At 41.4% G+C, this 20270-nt stretch overlaps 1 pseudogene; it reads right to left on the bottom strand.

Moving 5' to 3' along the window:
- Positions 1 to 18110: 18110 nt before the first annotated feature.
- On the bottom strand, positions 18111 to 18265 carry LOC140703382 (U1 spliceosomal RNA; annotated as a pseudogene).
- Positions 18266 to 20270: the final 2005 nt, after the last annotated feature.

Here is a 20270-nt window from a genome sequence, read left to right as displayed (position 1 = left end):
GGGAAAACATCACTAAGCGAAATACCATTTCCCATAGGTATGCATTGAAAACCGGTTAATCCGTTCCAATGGGAACGGATTACCGTCCTTAAGCGAAAATCGCCATAGGAAACATCACTAAGCGAAACAATGTTTCCCCCATTGGAATGCATTGACAGCTGTCAAACCGACAGTTCAATGCATTTCAATGGGGGGGGGAATTCACCAAAAATTAATGAAGACTCAGAACAAAGCCAAATTAAGTTTGCAAAGGTTTTGCAAGGTGCACTAACGATGCCAAGCATTTAAAACAGTTTTTGAACATTTTAAGACACTTTAAAAATAGCAAAAACGGAACATCGCTAAGCGAAACAGGGGACCTAAACTGTCATCGCTAAGTGAGGCAAGGTCCCGAACATCGCTATGCGAAATTTCCCCATAGGGAACATCGCTAAACGGAGCGCAAAATCGCTCCAAAAACCTCATCGCTAAGCGAATACATCGTTAAACGAGGCAATCGCTAAGCGAGGCACCACTGTATTTGGCTAAAGTTCCTCCTGGACTATCTCTGAGCACTAGTAGCTTGAGGGAAACATTTGACAGTAGTACAATTTGTATCTATAAGCCTTGTTCTAGACAGCAACCTTATCATGGTGTTGTGACTGTGCCTCAGCTCCATGGAAGTTCAACCTGCTCGTCCTCAACGTTATTCAACAGAAAGGGGGAAAAGGCCTTTCTAATCACCACTTATTTCAGAAAAGCACTACCATTGAAGAGGCCAAGTTTACATGGTGAAGAGAGAGGCTGATCTACAGCCAGGGCAAATGGCTATTTTAGTAGACTGCAGAGGTCTGAAAATTAAACCGATCAAAATCTAAGCCTAACACAAAAATTGAAGGGGTGGGGACTGTTCTATCAAGAAGCTAGTATAATAAACAGAAGGAATTAAAGGGATCATCAGCAAGTAGAGGAAACAAGACAGGTATGAATTCCTCATAATTGAAGGAGGCTCTGAAAGTCAGTGGAAATGCACCTAGACAATTAGAAAATGGCTGCTCGATTGGGGCAGGGAAAGAGAAAGAGACCGAAGCAATAGTCATTTGTGAAAAAGTAAAGATGACTATTTAATCAGATGCCAGGATTAAAAAGACAAATGCAGTTGAGGCTTCACTGTATAAAGGTGTTAAGTATGAGGAGGGGAAATCTGTGGTGGTTCCAGCATGATAAGTTCATTGCAGCCCTGCTTTTATGAAGAGAAAAACAAAGGCAGAGAGTTCATTACAGCCACTCAGAGCTCTGGTGTTTCCTTCCTCCCTTTGCCCCCACGCAGCCTGAACCCCTTCAGATAAACAGCAAATCCATTTACCCAGCCTGTGCCAGAGGAAACTTGCTGAGTAGGAAGGGATTTGACTTGGACGGGGGCGGTGTTTTGTCACATTATTGACATGTTTATATTCTTCAGTCATGGTTAAGGTATCTTAAGGATAATGTTGAGATGGAGAGAAACTGTAATCACTGATGAGGCGTCACTGATGAGGATATCAAGAATGCATAATTCTGCAAATTGCATGCTGCTCAGTGCCACAAGTACATGCGTGGCACATCAGCTCCAAGCCGGGCCTTATTATAAGCAGCATACTTTATGGGAGTGGAGAGGTGAATGTAAGTGAGGTATTGATAAAGGTAAACCCTATCATACTTTCCCATGTAATAATTGTCATTGTGCCCATGCATCACGTGACAGTGGTCAATGTCTCTTTTCTTATCAGGCAATTTCATAGGAGATGATAAGACTTCGGGTATCACTTCTTAAACTGAACATATGGGCGCACTCTTGAGGACACGTAATAGCTCTATCAGTTCTGATTGCAAAGATGATATGACCGTAAGGTGTTAAAGGCACAATTTTGCAGCACTTTATACTGTACTAAGATAAATGGACGAAAGGAGCTGAAGTGTGTGTGGGGAAAATCTTCAGAGAAAATAGGAGCTGATGTCAATAGATTGAGAGGGGAGATTATAGGAAATAAGGCTGGTATTTCCAAAGGAATGAAATTCCCACTGAATGCTCTCTTTCATTTTCTGTTGTAGGGACTTTTTTGTCAGGGCCTGAGGTAATATGTATACACTGAAAAGAACTGGACCGAGGTGCATTTCTTTTCCATTTCACACAGCTGTATGCTTAAAACCAAAAAGGCACATTTCAGTTGCTTCCAAACTCTTTTTTTTTAATTTGAATTCTGACCTTGACCTTGATCTTTGAATGCAAGAATCATGGTCACATTTCCTGCCTTGGCAAGAATCAATCGGCAACACCAGAGTCAAATTTTAGGACTTAGATAAAGTATATAGACATGCATTTTCTATACCTGTTTCTGTGTCTTCAGTTTTGTTTTTGAAAAATGCGATATAATCACAAATTTGCAAAAGTGTAGTAATAATTCATTGCATTTTTCTTCTAAATGCAATGTTTTAAACCAATGTGAGTTTAAGTTTTAAGCCAACTTGAGTTTCAGTTTTGGAAGGAAGATAAGAGAGAAATCATAGGAAGGGAGGGAGGGAGAGAGAGAAAAGACCTGTCCTATTTTTGCTTAAGCTATAAAAATGTTTACATCAATGGCTAATTAATAATGACTCTCTCTGTGTGTGTATAACTGTGTGTGTGTCTGCTAATTCAGTGGTTCTTAACGTGGGCGATAATGCCCCCCAGGGGGCAATTTCATTTTTCAGGGGGGCGGTAGAACGAAAAGGGGCGGCAGGGGGGCGCTGGAGCAGAAGGGGGGCGGTAGGGGGGCACTGGAGCAAGCCAAACCTGTGAAGATGGCTGCAACCTTTTTACAATGTGCATGAATATATATTTTCCTCCAATCTTAATTTAGTTTCAGAGTTTTCATCTTGAAATTTTTAGTTCCTGCATTGCGGTTTGTTTTTATGCTTTTTTATATTTCTTTTTCTGTCTTAAAATTCGCTTTCAACTAAATCATTAAATGTTACTTTTTGGGGGCATTTCATTTTCTTGGAATTGAATTTTATTTTCAGGTGTCATTGGATTTAAGTGTCTTAAATAAATAAATAAATAAATAAATAAATAAATAAATAAATAAATAAATAAATAAATAAATAAATATCATCACCGCGGGGAGGGGGGGCGATGATAACTTACTCAATGGCTCAAGGGGGCGTTTCTTTCAAAAAGGTTAAGAACCACTGTGCTAATTGTCAGTTACTGAGGTAAAATGTCAGGCAAAGTGAATAGTTGCTAACTGGCTTTATTGTGTGTGTGTGTGTGTGTGTGTGTGTGTGTGTGTGTCTGTCTGTCTGTCTGTCTGTCTGTCTGTCTGTCTGTCTGTCTATATATAACTCTTCTTTCACGTTTCTTTTCGGCTTGTCTTGCCTTGACTGTTGGGATGTGTCTCTGAAGAAAATGCATTTGGGGTTATTGTACCTCAGGAACAATTTCCATACTGTTAACTGCCTGGACTAGCTTTTGATGTAATGCAGCTTGATTATTGAGCGCTGCTGCAGTAAAACCAGATACCACTGGGCGTGACGGTCCGGTTTGATGGTTCAATAAATCACTTTGTCCAGAGTGGCTGTAACGCTGTGAAACCCTGCCTGCTAATGGACACAAGGTTAAAGTCTTCCTCTCACTGTGACAGGAAAACTCTTTAATAGCTGAGGTTGAAATAAGACTGACACGTTCTGCTCTTGCATGCTGAGCCCTTAGCACACTCGCAGACCCATCTCGAGATGCCTTGAGAATATCTACAGCAAGAACCCCAGTTGGTAAAAGAAATATCATCAATTATTCATCATGCATCTAAGGAATAACTGACACATTACATGCATTTGGAGAATAACAGGCATTCACCATAAAGGGGAAGACAATGTGTTACGTTTCGACATCATAAGACAAATAATCATAGCAAGAAGAAGAAAAGAAAAATGTGTAAGAATTTGTAGACAAGGGGGCAAAGATTACAGAAATGACTGCCTTTTAAAAATGTGTGCACATACCTTTTATGTCACAACATTTTGCTAAGAGCAACGCTTTGGCAGTATTCAAAAATCAATTAGGTGTGTGTACTTTCAGCATACATATACTTCTTGCTGTTGCATTATGTCATGCAGAATAAAACGGGCAATGTTCAGGGAATGTTGATGTGCACCCTATATTAGCACCCAAGATTTGCCAGGTACTCAAGTACTGTAACATCTTACATGCCCGGAAGGTGAGCAGTGGAGGCCACATGAACAGGTGGGAGGAAAGGGCAAGACTTGAGAGGAAATAGCGAGAATGTGACTGGAAAGCATTCTGGTAGCTAAATGTTTTTTTTTTAAAGGTCAGGGTACAGTGGACCCTCAACTTACGGAATTAATCCGTATTGGAACGGTGACAGCAGGTCAAAAAGTCTGTAGGTTGAGGCTCCATTGACCTACAGTGCATTGAAAACCGATTAATCCGTAACCGGCTGTTTTTGTTCCATTTTGGTTTTTTCTGGTCTGTAGGTTGATTCTCAGGCTGCAAGTAGAACCTAATTTTGCAGCCAGAGAAGTCTGTAACTCGAAAAGTCTGTAAGTGGAGCCGTCTGTAAGTCGAGGGTCCACTGTATAGCAGTTCAAACGTTTGATGAAAAAAATGGTTTGAGGGAGGCGTTTTAGATCTAAGTAAGGGAATATGAAGTGGCATAACATCATAATGTTCTCAATTCTTAAACAGAAGCATTTTTCTAGCAATATCCTACAATACCCATTTGCTAAGGGGATACCAATAGAACTGTTTCAAGCCACAGAGACCGAATCTGTTAAAATCCTAACCAGACTATGCCAACAAGTATGGAAAAGAAAACAATGGCCCACAGACTGGAAATGCTCAATTATATATTCCAATCCCCAAGAAAGGAGATGCCAAGGAGTGCAGTTACTATATGAACACTGCAAGCAGAGTGATACTCAAGGTGCTGCAGCAAAGCATTTCACCTTACATAGAGCAAGAAATGCCTGATATTAAAGCTGGATTCTAAAAAGAAATGACACTCAAATTTATTTAGCAAATAATTGCAAAATAATGGCTGGCTACTGGAGTGCACCAAATAATTTCAGAAGAAGTTCAGTCTGTGTTTGATAGACTATAGCAAAAACTTTAATTGTGTGGATCATGAGAAGCTATGGGTTGTTCTGAAAGAAAGAGATGTGCCTCAGGACTTGATTGCCTTGATATGTAAAAATTGTGGACAAGGAACCACTGTTAGTACAAAATATAGAGAGACAGAATGGTTTCCTGTAGGCAAAAGTTTTAGACAAGGGTGCATTTTATCTCCGTATCTGTTCAATCTGTATGCAAAACGTATCATAAGGAAAGCCAGACTAGATTCAGATGAAGGAGGAGTGAAAATTAGTGGAAGAACCATCAATAATTTAAGATATGGAGATGATACAATCTTACTGGCAAAAAATAACAATGGCTTGAAACTCCTTTTATGGAAAATGAAAGAAGAAAGTTCCAAAGCAGAATTGCAGTTGAATATCAAGAAGACAAACATCATGACCATAGAAGAACTGTTACTTTAATATTGACAATGAAGAAATTTAAAGAGAGATTTTGTATACCTTGGTTCAATTATCAATTCAGTTGAAGGCTACAGCTAAGATATCAGAAGAAGACTGAGACTAGGAAGGGCAGCAATTAAGAAATTAGAAAAGATCATCAAGTGTAATGATGTGTCACTGGAGATCAAGATCATCCACACTCTTGTATTTTCAATCATCATGTATGAATGTGAAAGCTGGACTATAAAGAAAGCTGACAGGAAAAATATATATTCATTTGAAAGGTGGTCCTGGAGGAAACTTTTGTGGATACCCTGGACAGGCCAACAAGTGGGTCCTAGATCAGATCAAGCCTGAACTATCTCTGGAGGCAAAACTTTTGAAATGGAGACTGTCCTACTTTGGGCACATCATGAGAAGGCAGGATTTTTTTTGGAAAAGTCAGTTATGCTGGGAAAGGTGGAAGGCAGCAGGAAAAGAGGAAGTCCAAATACGAGATGATCTGGCTCACAAGAGGCTTGAGTTTACGAGAGCTGAGCAAGGTTGTTGAAGGCATGCCATTTTGGAGATCATTCAGAAGGTTGCCATAAGTCAGAGGCAACTTGACAGCACATAACAACAACAAGTATAATTCACTCTGTATTGTCATATGTTGCCTATTCATTCACTATCTCCCCCTGATGTTATTAGTGTGGCCAATGGCACAGTACCTGAAAAGAGGAGATGCATCACTGAGGAAGACAACTAACTAAGTAACCAACAAACAAACCAGCTTTGTATTAAAATATCATATGCTTATTCATTTCTACAGATGCAAATATACAAGTAGTTACTTTAAGATGAAATACTGTACTATGTAACCAAGATGGGAGATAGTCACCAGATGACACATATAATTATTACCCAATAATAGTTTAAACACATTTTTATGGCTCTATAAACTGGGCTTGGACTGAATAGCCTTTTAAACAGATGACTGCCCTGTATAATGTAAAACAAATGGACAATTATACACCTATCTCATCTCAGAAAGTCTCTAACCCTATTCTCTCATTGATTTTATCTTCCACTAAAGAAGACATTGGCTTTTGAACTCGAAGGGGAGACAGAATATGGTGAGATTTTTTTTTACTTCTCTATAGTATTCAAAATAAGATCTTCACATAAAGAAAACAAAGAGGACGAGAGTGCACCAACGAGGAAAACCTGGTTTGTTTCTAAGTTTTTCAAGCTAGGTCTCTGATGATTTCTACTGGTGAAATGGCTGCAACTGTCCACACATTGCAGGAGTCCCACAGAGGGAGAAGCAGAAAGCTGCAATGATAAAAAAAAGTCATCTTTGCTGATCAGCAAGGTCCATTCAGACCACCCTCTCCCTTTTGTTTATTTTTTCAAGTGACATAGCACTTATTTGGAAGAAGTATAATAATAAAAAAGAAAATTGTATGGAGAAAGGAAGGCAGCACATGTTCAGTTGAGGGGAGTTAATGGAACAGCATCCCCACTGACACCCCGACAACTGGCCCTTTACATTGGATCAGGCAATCTCACATGCCAGGAAGCAGAGAAAGGCAATGTTAGCTACATAGGAGGAAAATAAACTGCCTTCTGCCAGCTGAACAAAAAGAGATGATTCCCATTATATGTTAAATCAATAAAATAACCCACTATATTACTTTTAAACTTCATCCTTGTGACCAAAAACAGTAAATCATTAGCAGTAATGAAGGTATTTATAACTTACTTCGAAGCTTTGATATAGAATCCATCAGGTCTTTCTGAATGATTTTTACAGATCTCAGTTTGATAACCACTGCAGATAAAATAAATATGTTACATGGTCTATGTAGTGAGCCCCATTCAGCTATCAGACTACTCCATCCTGGGCTGAATGAGGTTTTCAAGCAATTTTCAAACACAACCCTAAATAGAGACCCTTGTTATGTGCTGTCAAGATGGATCGGACAGACGGATACCCCAACAGGGCTTTCAAGATAAGTAAGATATTTAAGGAATGATTTCACCAGTGCTCCCTCTCCCATGAATTTCCATGGCAAAGAGGGATCTAAGACCAGGTCTCCATCACTCTTATCAACTATAGCATGGGTATCCCATAATTATTAAGAGAAAAAATTGCCATACAAAGAAGGCCATCAATTAATATATGCAAAGTTGCTATCCAATCACAGCTGAGTGGTGCCTGCAGTCATGTAATCTGAATGTTACCGTTGCCTGAATGATTGTGGCAAATATGCCTTCTTCAGGAAAAGGCTCCATCCTAGTATTATTATAAATAAATAAATAAATCCAAGCAGGTACAGTATATTGATAAAGCCCTTTAGGGCTGTATTTTGGGTTTAAAGCTTGTAACACTCTATCAGTATATCAATAATGTTTTAAAAAAATTAAAGAGGATGGGGTGGGTGATGAATCATTGCCCCAAAATCATCACAATAAACGAATCTATTTAAAATACTTGCCCAGCATAGTCTGCTAAAACGGTTCAAATACAGTACCTGGAAATGAAATGATTCTTTTCGCAACCATATGAATGTACCCATCAATATATACACCACAATATACACATACTGCCTTTGAAAATGCATCAATTCCAAAAAGGAGTGAATATAAAATGATTCTTTTGGCATGTGTGATCAAGCCCTAAGGCAGCCACTTCAAGCAGCTGTGTGAATTGTCCTGCTCCCACCTCTGTTGGGCCACCATGTTTACTGGGCACCCCACCTGGAATGGTTGGCTAGGAGAAGAACAGGCAACACCTTTCCACCTGATCAGTCCTGTGGTGGACAGAAATGGCTCGTCACTGAACCCACCCACCTTCTGCCTCACACCAAGAGCAACAGCAACAGGTGAAGATTCGCAGTGAGGGTAGGTGGGAAGCAGTGCAGATGGTGGTGTAGTTCTACTCCTGGTTCAAGAAGAATAAAAGCTTAGGCTGCTGCTTGACCTGGTGCACCAACCTAGGTTGATTGTCCATCAGCAGCAGCACACCAGGGAATCAGCAGCACACTAAGGGAGAGTAGAGCCGTATCCACAAACTGTAACCTTACTCCCAGTTAAGGAAATGAGGATTAAAGGAATGAGACAGATATGTCTGGCAGTGGGCAGATTGGTTTGTATCACCAATAGGAAGAAATTCAATGCATCAGATATGCTGATTTCAGCTAGAGTCCTCATTAAGTTGGGAACAGCTGTGATCAAACCGCAGAGGCAAACTGTACTAGATGCTTCGTGCTTCCTTCCATTGCACTTAAAAAAAACCTTTTCTACTTCTTTACTCCACTTAGCCTATATAAAGGAATGGTTATGATCATTATGCATGCAGTGGGTCTGTTAGCAAAAGATGTTCCCTGTATCTTGCAACTGAAGGAAATTGCAGGAAGGAACTGTATATTTAATTGCTTTTTCTGACAGTGAAAAGTTGAATCAACTTGTCCTTTGCTTCATAGATATAATTTTCCATTGAGCAAAGTTAAATGTGTGGTGTAGATAGGAGCAAATTCTATAGCTTGAATGGTTAAGAGTTGTAATTCATCAAATACCGTGACAGAAGATTATCAAAGAACTGTGGTTTTGGTGTGTGTTTTTGGAAGAACTTTTAAAAATACAAGTGACTTAGGTACTTTGTTTGATCCAATAATGGCAGTCTAATTTATCTTAATATGAATTCAGGGAGAAAGAATACTAGGACTGTCAAATACGTACATCTTTTGTAGAATGTTTTCTCTGCAGTCACTTGTAAATGGGTCTGTCATCACAACGTTCTACACAGAAGTTAATCTGAGGATTTTTAAATGAAAACAGCAGAGCCACAACCACCAGTTTTGGCCCCATTTGTTAAGTTGGGGTCACATAAGATTGGCAAACACAGGGAGAGAATAAAGGAATAGAGAGAAACACCTGTGTTGGAGTGCATGGCAGATACTTTGGTTCCACACTGAGCCAGCCTGTTTTGTGCTTTCTTCTGCTCCAAGAGGAGCAAGTGGAGGTGGTACACATATATAGGCACCTGGGGCAAACATGCTTGTGTCCTTCCATCAGCAAATACCGACGAGTGGGTTTGCGCCCTTCCTGAAGCACATTTTTGCTCCCAGAAACGCAATATTCCCTTATGTGGTCAATCAGAGACAAAAATTCAATTGCCAGCTCTTTGCCATGAACAATAATTGAGTCCAGGTGTGTACTCACCAGTTTCCAGAAGGAGATGGTCAACTTTAGCAAATCTAGGAGCCATTTTAATTCATCCTGGGACTCACAACAGGCCACACCACCCATCCTGATCAAATCAGATGTCATTGCAATTTGACTTCCAGTCTCTCCTCTCCTCTGTCTCTCTGTCTCTCTGTCTCTCTCTGTCTCTCTGTCTCTCTCTCTCTCTCTCTCTCTCTCTCTCTCACACACACACACACACACACACACACACACACACACACACACACACATACACACACACACACACACACACACAAAATTTTCACTCAAAAACCATGCCAGGCAGCTACTAAAAAATTAATCGTGTGATCTATGGAGGCTGCAAATACTGCCAGACTAATTTTATCTCATTTTTAAAATCAGGTAACCTCTTATGATAGAAGGTAGGAATGCTGTACATATAATATATCTTGACTTCAGCAACACTTTTGACAAAGTGTCCTGTGATATTCTGATAAGCAAGCTAGACACGTGTACTCTGGACAGGACAATTCAGGGAGATACCAGTTGGTTCCTGAATCAGATTCAGAGAGTACTTATCAATGGCTTCTAAAACTGGGAGGAGGTAACAAGTGGAGTACCAAAAGGATGCAGAGAAACTAGAACAAATTCGGAAGAGGGGTAACCAGGGTGATCTGATAACTAGAAATGAAGCTCTATGAGGAAAGACTGAAAGATCTGAGCATGTTTAGTCTTGAGGCAAGAACACTAAGGGGAGATAGGATAGCATTCATCAAATACTTGAAAGAGGACAGGCAGGATCTGCCCTCAATCATTCCAGAATGCAAGACACTTAATAATGGGTTCATGGTACAGGAAGGCAGCTTTTAGCTAAATATCAGGGACAACATCCTCTAAGAGCAGTACAACAAGGAAACCCAATTACCTTAGGAGGCAGTGAGTGTTCCAGAGCTGGAGACATTCAAGAATGTTAGATAGCCATCTATCAGATACATTTTAATAACTTGGATTCTTGCACTGAGCAAGGGATTGGAGTTGATGGTCTTCCAATTCCATTGTTCTGTGATTCAATGACAAATGGATGACAGGAACCACATACAGACTACGAGTTGCATGTTGTCTCCTCATATTCTAAAAGGAAACATTGTGTGAACAAAATCTTTGGTACATCTACAGTGGCTATTGATTTCAGTAACTGATATAGGCGCCCAATGCTGGCAAACCCCTTTCAGGCCTCCTCCTTGGCCCCATTCTATTCATAATGGCCTTTACTACTGTTTGAATAATGAACGAGGGAGAAAAAAATGAGTGCGAGGGGGCTGTGGTTTTTTGTTTGTTTGTTTGTTTGTTTGTTTTCCAAACTCAAAGTGAAATGAAGAGAAAACTAAAGTACTTGATAATATCAGTTCTATGCTGAGGAATTAAATAAGAGAGATATGTGATTTCATAAATGCTGTCTGTGGAAAGAAGTTGCAAAGCAGATCAAATCCGAGGCTTTGTTTTTTTTCTTGACCAGTGGTAGGGTGGAATAAGGCACTCCCAATCACCCATGAGGCAAGTCAGCCATCTCAACAGGTCACACAAGTTTTACTGTGGCAGTCTTGGGGTTAAGAGGACACCTCAAAGAAGAAGGAGATTGACAGCTGAACCTCAGAGTTTTCCTGGGCACTCCAGCCTCTGAAACTCTAGGGAGGACTCAGAATAAAGTAATCAGATTCTGTATATCCACCTGCAGCTGCTTGGGGTAGCTACTTCACATTTAGGCAGGATAACCTGCTGATCCAGAAAGGTACAAACACCCCTATAAGCCCAATAATAAATCAATTCAGGCCACTTCCAAAACAGCTTGGAGTAGTGCTGTAGGGAAGCCAAATGCTAATTTCCTTCTGTTTCTTATTCATTCTTGGGATGTGAACCTGGCTGTGTAGTGTAGTGCTTTTCTGTTCTTCTGCAGAGAATGCTTTTGTGTATATGCCCCCCCTCTACTCATCCTAAAAGGCCAAAATAAGCATCCCTAATAGGCACCAACACTGCACATGCTGTAGGACTCTTTCATGCACAAAAATCTCAGTTTATAACAACACATGAAGAGGCTCATGGGGAGGTTAGATGTGACACTTCCATCAGGCCGCTTGGCCTGAGGACACCATCTGAAGTGTCAGGCAATTGCTGTGTTTCCTCAGGTCTCCAGACAGGGAGACAAATCTCATGGCAGACAGGGCTGAAAGAGAAGAAATGTTCTGTTTTGGGCATAAGGTGCCTTTAAGCCTGGGCATCAATCTCCACTTATTCTGACTCATGGGCTCAGTATGAAGCACAAATGTAATGAGCAGTTCTGGCATTTGGGGCTTCGTTGCCCAATTGCTTAAGTATAGGTCATGTAAAGAGGGCAAGTGTAGGGAGAAACTTGAGAAATGCCCGGGTCTAAGCACTCAGCAGCCTCACTGAGCTCACCTCTTTTGTTTCCTTCTGCCCAGGAAGGGGCAGCTGAAGGTGGTATGTGAACTCGGGGTGCGCAACCTGGGCACGTTCACACTCTTCCAGCAACAAATTTTTGTGCCTTCTAATTTTGATGCCTTGAGTGTCTTGATTACAGCCCTGGTATGAAGGATTTTTAAAATGCTTGTTATGGTTGCACAGCAGTGGCACATTGACAAGCCAGGGGCAAGGGTAAGAGAGTTTTCTTTTGGCAAACCATGGGTGCCAGTAAGTGCACATACTTGAGACTGTTATGTCATTTGAAGGAAGGCAAGAAGTGAAATAGAAGGGAAGGTTTTCGGGCAGCAGTCGCCCAGGGTTTCTGGGATGTGTGTGTGTGTGTGACACAGCATATTATGTTGATGAGCTTTCCACAAACCCCAGAAGCAGTGCAGAGATTGCAAAAGGTCCCCATGTACCATGTATGGCATAGATACAGCCATGTGAACCATACTGGGAATGGCAACAATTGTCGTAGCTGGGTGCATTTTCACCACAGCCAATTTCACACACCTCCTTCCCTTGTTTAATAACACAGTCAACAATCGTATCATGCCACTATCGATATATATCTCCTGATAGAGAAATGGAGGTGAAAGTACGAAGAGCCACATCTTTTTAGGAAATACGCACGGCCACAAGTCATGTGATAATATTCATCTTCATTTTGGCCCTTCTTGATCAAAATGCTATTCTCTTATAAGTAGAAATGAGCCAAAGAAAAAGACTCTCGGTTCTCAAAATTCACAGGCATTTGTTTTGGGGTTTCTCAGCATACAATCAGATCATCTCCTTCCCGCCTTCATTCTCATGCAAGTTATCTTTGTTGTGCAGTTGAGAAAATGTGCACAGTTGTGCCCTGACAGCAAAATCTTTCTGCATGCCAAGAGATGGCAGATTCTGAAATATTATATGCACCTTCACACACACTCCAGTTCTAGAAAACAGCAGAATTCACTTTAGCCTTTAGGGTTAATTATATGTTTCAGAAGCTCAGGAGGAGGAAAGACTAGCCTCGAGGGGAGGTGTAATCAACTGGCGTTCGCATATTCTTTTCCATTCTATCATGTCAAAAACAGGTTATTGCCTATTCACTTTCATTGGAACATACTGGTGTCATTCAAGGCCTAAAATGCTTTTCTTTGGAATAAAGTATAATAAACTGTCTTGCAGTGTCTAGAGGTTTGCTAAATTCCTTTCACACACATGACAAGAACACAAATTTGCCATGACAAGAGCAGAGACAGAGTTTCATGGGGAAGTGTGAGAAGGTCACCGCCACAACACCCATGGTGAACCTTCTACTGTAGCCCCATGCACACTTCTCTGAGGCCTATGGTGGAGCAGTTGCTTAGGTCTCTTGGGAAGGCTGGGAGGAGGGGAGCCCAGGTGTCTTCACAGAACAGAGAGATGTAGAACATCTAGTGGGTTGAGAGGATTAAAGGAAGGTGGGAGAAGGAGAAGGCTCAGGGTCCTCCTCAGAGCCTGGGACTCTCAGCAAGGGTTTGGCCAAGGAAGAGGAGACCAGGGGTCTGCAACAGAACTGCTGGAGCCCTTCCTCTGTGAGGTGCTGACTTGGGAGCAGTGTGCCAATGGCTAAGGGCCAAGGCCAACAAAGAGGGATGTCCATCACCCCAACCCCAGAAAAGGGTCCAGCCCCACCTGCTCTGTGGTGCCCCAGATGCCTGATGGGTCCTGTGGCATGCACCTCCACTCAACTAAGCCACTAAATCCCAATGCAAGAGGAGGAAGAGCCTCACCGACGAGCAGGAGGATTGCCAGTGCTTTCCAGCCACCTTTACCAGCCCTCACTGAAAGGCACCAAACCCAATCCTGGACTGGGACTGTTTATTACAAAGACTTCACTAGCCTTATTGACAAGAACTGAGGCCAGTATCGAACTGGATATATCTAAACGATTAGTGCAGACAACTCAGTCCCCACAGGTGCAAGAGAGCAGTGATGGGAAACTCATGTGGAAAGCACCCGTTCCAATAAGAAATAATCTTACCAGTAATCTGGATCTGATGGAATTATTGTCCAGAGCCCCCCAGGGCCACTGGTTCTTCCAGGAGTGGTGGTGGTGGTGGTGGGCCTCACTGGAGGCCTTAGAAAGGAGGGCAATGACTTCTCAGCAGCCATGTTCATGGCAGAGAAAAGCACAAATCAGATGAGAATTTTGCTGCCTTCCAATTAGTATTCTCATCCCTACCCCTAAGCAGGAGTTCCTAAAAAGACACTTATCTTATATATGAGCTTTTTTAAAAACAACAACAGCAACTTTTCCTGTTTTCCAGCAAGGACAGAAAATGAGTCGCATTATTTAAGCAGCCAGACAATTTTCTCAGAAAGATATCTCTCAAGTGCCTGTGTCTAATAACCTCTGTACACACTGGGGTGGAATATATGTAGTTTTATTCTAAAATTAAAGTCTGAACTCTTTCGAAAAGTACAGGTGCATTCATAGGATAAACAGTCAGGAGGAAGAAGCTCATTTGATGGCACTGGGCTATGTTCCAGCTGAGAAATGAAAGCAAGAACCAAGGGATTAAAAAGCCTGAATTTCTGCCACTGAATTCTTTAACTTTTCAGACCTGTGATGAATAGCTCACAACAACCAATCCAAGTGGATGGTGAAAGGCTGCTGAAATTCCACCAATTAGAGAGAGAGAGAGAGAGAGAGAGAGAGATTTGATCTTGTAAAAAGATGTTAGTAAGCAATTTTACTTGACTGCAATTTACAACCTATTGGAGGGGAATGATTGTACTTCACTGAAAATCCGAATTCACCATCTGTAGTTGTTGCTTGTTCCTCCCATGCAATCTACAAACCTTTAATAGTTTGTATTAATTTATTGTGAATTTGTATGTGTATTTTAAATTGTTGTACACTGCCTTGTGTTCCTTCACTGGAAGAAAGGTGGAATATAAATAAATAAGTCCATAATAAATCAATTAACATTTTCTAACTGTGAACCAAAGCACTGTAGAGATTTAGTTATTGTTCCATTCTGTTTTTAAGCATAAACTGAAATTGCTTTAAGTGCTGGATTTTGCTGTTGCTTCTTCAGTACCAAACCTTTTCAATAGTCTTACAATCTTTTGTTCCTTTTGTTTAAGAAGAAAACACAGGGAGTTTAAACAACCATGTCATCAAGTAGTTCCCTTATAATGTTGTTGTTTTCATTTTTCTCCAATGTATTTTCAGATGTGTCTTGATTGGGGACGAATTGGAAAAAATTGTTTTTCATTGGGATTCGTCATTCATTGAAATTGATGAATGGACGAAACGACACAGCATCAAATTTTTGTGATGAATCAACAAATATTCATTGATTTGTCATTAAAAGACAATGTCCTGTCAAACAGCCAATCATCGGGTCATTGACAAGCAGGCTGGCTAAGGGAAGGCAAACTCTGTTTCCTTTCCACAGCCAGCCTGCTCAAAGGGACAAATAAAAATGGATAAATATCTATCCCTTCGTATTCATTGAGGTCTTTGGACCTGACAAATACAAAGGGATGGATATTTTTCATTTTGTCCCCATGTCTAGTCTTGCTTTATTTCCTTGAAAAAATTGAAACACGGTTTCAGCAAAAGTCAGTTATGTCTGACCAGCAAAATGCTATTCCAGCTTTTAAGGATTATTATTCCTTTTAAACCAAGGGAGCACAACATGTGACCCATAGGCTGCAAGCAGCTCCAGAGCACCAAACGTGGGTTGCCTGCTCTTCCTTTCTACTGAAATTTTCTTGAAAATTCTGGACAGGAATTGGAGCTCAAAAGTCCCTTTGTGACCTCTAGAGAACGTGTGTATGTGTGTGTGTGTGGGGGGGTGACTTTGACATGTTTGAGAGCAACCATTCCCAACTTTTTTTTGCCATGGACATAAACACGATATGAAAGAAATATAGGCTGAATCAAGATGGTGTAAGTTACATAACAAACCTTATGAAGCGGTGTAGGAAAAATTGCTTCCAAACTGTTGCCTCGTTCAAATGTATTGGGGAAGCCCAGGGAGCCATATGGGCCCCATTGAGAATGGCTGATTTGGGGGACCTCTTTTTTTTCCACATTTTAATCCAAAACAATTTTTAGTAAGAATGTTCTAGTTTGGGTATGTGTGTGGGTGTGTATGGAATTGAGCCAGCCCTTCAAGATCTGGAGAGGGGATATGAGTATTTTCCAGAGGTCTCATAGTTGTTTTAAATGGAAAAAAAACTTCCTCCATGCAGGTTCACTTTATTTTTTGCTTGCCTACTCTCTGTGGTTTGAGAATTAGTCCAGAATTGCCCCTTAGTTGCTCCATAATATGCTCTCATCCTGTACCATTTAGCAGAGCACCAGAAAGGAGGAGGTGGCACTTCTAAATTGCAGGTCTTCCCCACCCACAGCCCCACTGATTTTTAGAAACCTCAAGACTCAAACCAACAAAAGTTTTCAAGTACAGACAAGATGAGTTCATAGAAAGACGGTGTACGATTTAAAGGGTCAAAGCTGGGGGAAGTAATAAGAACCTGACATCCCCTTTGTACCATCAGTAAAAGGTACAGCCTAGACTTTTCATTACTCCTTATTAGTCATTGTGTAAAACTGCTTCACAAAACCATGCTAAGCAGCTTGCCTTTCCCTGACTCTGGAAGTGAGGGGGAATGAGATGTTTCCTCAATATTCTTTTTATTGGCCTTACGTTCAGAGCAGCAGATAAACCTGCATGAACATTAGAAGGAAAGGCCTGTAAGTGCTATTGAGACCAGTGACCTTTAATGGAATTCATTACTAGCCACTGAAATAATCTCCCCAGCCTGATGTATACATAACATTTGATGCCTCTTTCAGTTTCTTAGGTACCCAGCGTGGTGTGGTGGATTGAATGACGGCCTAGGACTCTGGAGACCAGAGTTCAAAACCCCACTCAGCCATGGAAACTGGAGTAGTGGAACTGGTAAAACCACTCCTTAAATATCTCACTAACCTTGGAAGCCCTGTTAGAATCACTATAAGTCAATTCCAACTTGATGGCACATAACTAACTTCACTTTCTTAGTCCTTTGACAATGGACCTTACATGGTATGACTAATGAGCTGCCATGAAGTTAACAGGATTCACATTTGCTTTATAAACACTATTACGTCAATGCCCTGAAATCCTTGCTCTCTCACCTACTAAGGCCAAATGCAGTGGCAACCCAAGCTGCTGAACAGAACTGGCCTTACTATTGGACAGAGTGAGGCAACCACTGGCAACTGGTGCCAAACTCAGATGTTCTTATGAAGTTGCAGCTGTTCCCTTCTGTTGAAGGACAGAGCAGTATGGGACAAACAAATTGTCTTGGGCTCACTATCACTACACAAGATTGCTGCGCCCAGTGGTGAGGATGCTGAAGTATGGTTCCGCTAGCAGTCTAGTAAGCTTCTGTATGTGGAATGAAGAGGAGGCGCCATCTTGCCATTCACCTTATTCAGGTGTTCCAAACCCTGACACAATTAGAATCACGAGAGAGTGAGTAGGAACAAGCATGCTAACACTATTCGCATCTCCATTGCTTCCACATGTTCTCCCTTCACCATTTTACAATCCTGCTCATCCATGTACTGTATTTTTCGCTCCATAAGATGCACTTCCCCCCCCCCAAATAGTGGGGGAGAAAGTATGTGCATCTTATGGAGCGAATACAGTAAAAAAAGGGTTCAGCCACCACCACCCAGAAGCCTCCCACTGCCATGCTGGGAGGCCTCTGAACTGGCACCAGAGACTGCTTGCTGTTTGGACCTCACCATTCTGCACTGCTGGCTTTCCAGGATCTGCTTCCTGGAGCCCACCTGGAAAACCTGCAAGGCCAACAGGCCTATGGCAGCAGGCAGTGAAAACAGCCAAGGACCAAAGGGGAAAGAGTGATTCTAGAAAGACCAGGGGAAATCACAAACACAGTCCCTCACTTAGGCAGTTGATTTTCCCACATTTGGGGAAATCACAGGTGTTAGCACATCCAAAGTGCAATAGATGAGCCTCACCCTAGGAAAACCACTTTGATGGTCATGATATCTCCCCTGCCAGGTATGAGTTGGAATGGCCCCTGAACCTCCTGCCCCTTTCTGTGCCCTGTCCCCCAAAGGCATGGTGACCCCCCCAGCTGCACCTCCTGATCAGAACAGGGCTGCACAGCCCCAGTCCCGAAAGAGACCAAGAGAGCTCCTCAGTGTTTTGGGGTGCCCCACAGGACCCACATCAGGGGCTGGATTTCCTCCCATAATCCTCCAGTGCACAGATATTAGCATACCTAATATGCGGGGAAGGCAGGGAAAGCAGAGAAATTCAAACTTTCAGTTAGTGAAGAGGCTGCTTGTCTGCTTCCTTGCTAGTCCAAGCAGTTAGAGAGCTGGGAGAGAGACCTGGGACTGCCTGGTATTGTCGTTTTAAAATGTAAAATTTAGTTTAAAAGCTGCTTGTTTGGGGTTAGTGCTTGGGTGAAAAGGTGCTCCAATTGAGTTGAAACCTGCTTGTGTAGAAACGTGCATACCAGTACTTGCTTTAAAAGCTGCCTGGGAAACTGTTCAGACCAGCGCCGATCAACTGTTAGGTGGGGAGAGGGGAGGGGAAAGGAGCAGGAGCAGGAGCAGAGAAGAGCACAAAATGGCTGCCGTCTGCCGGCTGCTTGCTGGCTTTTAGCTGTTTGGGGCGCTTTTTTGGCTGTTCTGGGGTCTACCAAGGCACTGTGAAGAGCCAGGCTCAGTCTACAGTACCTGGTAAGTGATTTTCTTTTAAGTTTTTTAAAGTTTCTGACCTTCCCCCCTCCCCATAAAAATGTATTAATTAATTTTCAATGCATTTCTATGGGAAATTTGGATTCAACTTGCAAACTTTTCAACTAGGTCTGGGCATCTAATAGAGAATGTGGTGTTGCAGCAAGGAAACTAACTGTGCCTCGTAACTTCTAACTGGATTACAGTACCTGCTTCCTGATTTCAGCTACTATAGTTTGTATTCAGTGTTTTTGGCTCGTCAAGAACATTGTTTATGGCTTTGTGTGGCCTAACCTGTTGTGCCTTGCATGCTATAAATGTTCAATTATGTCAGAAAATGGAGATTTGGTCTTATGCTGAGCATGTGCTACTGCTGGTGAATGGGATCAGGTTAAGCTTTGTGTTGCTGTTCCTTTGTATAACCTAAAGTAAATAAGGAAAACCAGCTGTTAAATAGTTTAATTCCACTATTTATCCTCCACACAACTAAAAGGGACCTTTCAATGTGGTGCCAAATCAGACAAACCATTTCTAACTTAATATAGGCTTGAGCTGTAGCTGGGCAGAGTTGCACAACACTCTCATCTGTCATTATTGTGACATTTCTATAAGCATGTGGAGGAGGTGGATGAAAGGAAATGTAAAATATAGGTAGAGTGGTATAGGTCTTATCACTGGCTGATAATGATCTATATGTACTTGAATTAAATTTATGCTACACAAATTTATGGTACATAAACTAGAGTACACAAAGTTTTAAGTCTCTCCATTTGTTAATAGCAGTGGTAATGGTTCGTAATGCCACTGTTGACTGCTGTTCACTTTACATGCTTCAAATGTTATTCTGTTATAGTTTATTAAATATTTTATTACACTATTTGGTTCAGAATATATTTTCCCTGTTTTCCTCCTCTAAAAATTATGTGCGACTTAAGGTCAGGTGTGTTTTATGGAGCAAAAAATACGGTAATTCTGACTTCACAGCAGATTACAGTAGGTTACTAACATTTTCCAAACAGAATGGCTAGTTTATACCTTGGGACAGCATCTTTTTGTATTTATCCTTTGTCCAGCATCTTGATATCAGTATAAATGTGGGCATTCCAAGAACTATAGCAGGTGGGAGGGGGCAAGTGGATTATCTTTTTAATGAGCTACTTACTTACTGCACTGAAGAAAAAGTGTGGAAACCAAGTTCCAATAAGAAAACCTGTTGTAGTGATTGCTGAAATTGTAATTCAGGGCACATCAGCTGGCTTTTAAACAAAACAGTTCATGTTGACAAAGAAGTAGGAGTTTCAGAATCATTTCCCACTGTTCTTTTAAA

Source organism: Pogona vitticeps, chromosome 1 (assembly GCF_051106095.1).
Source record: "Pogona vitticeps strain Pit_001003342236 chromosome 1, PviZW2.1, whole genome shotgun sequence".
Taxonomy (NCBI): domain Eukaryota; kingdom Metazoa; phylum Chordata; class Lepidosauria; order Squamata; family Agamidae; genus Pogona; species Pogona vitticeps.
Note: the sequence above shows the minus strand (reverse complement) of the source record. Positions and strands in the feature narration are given on the sequence as shown.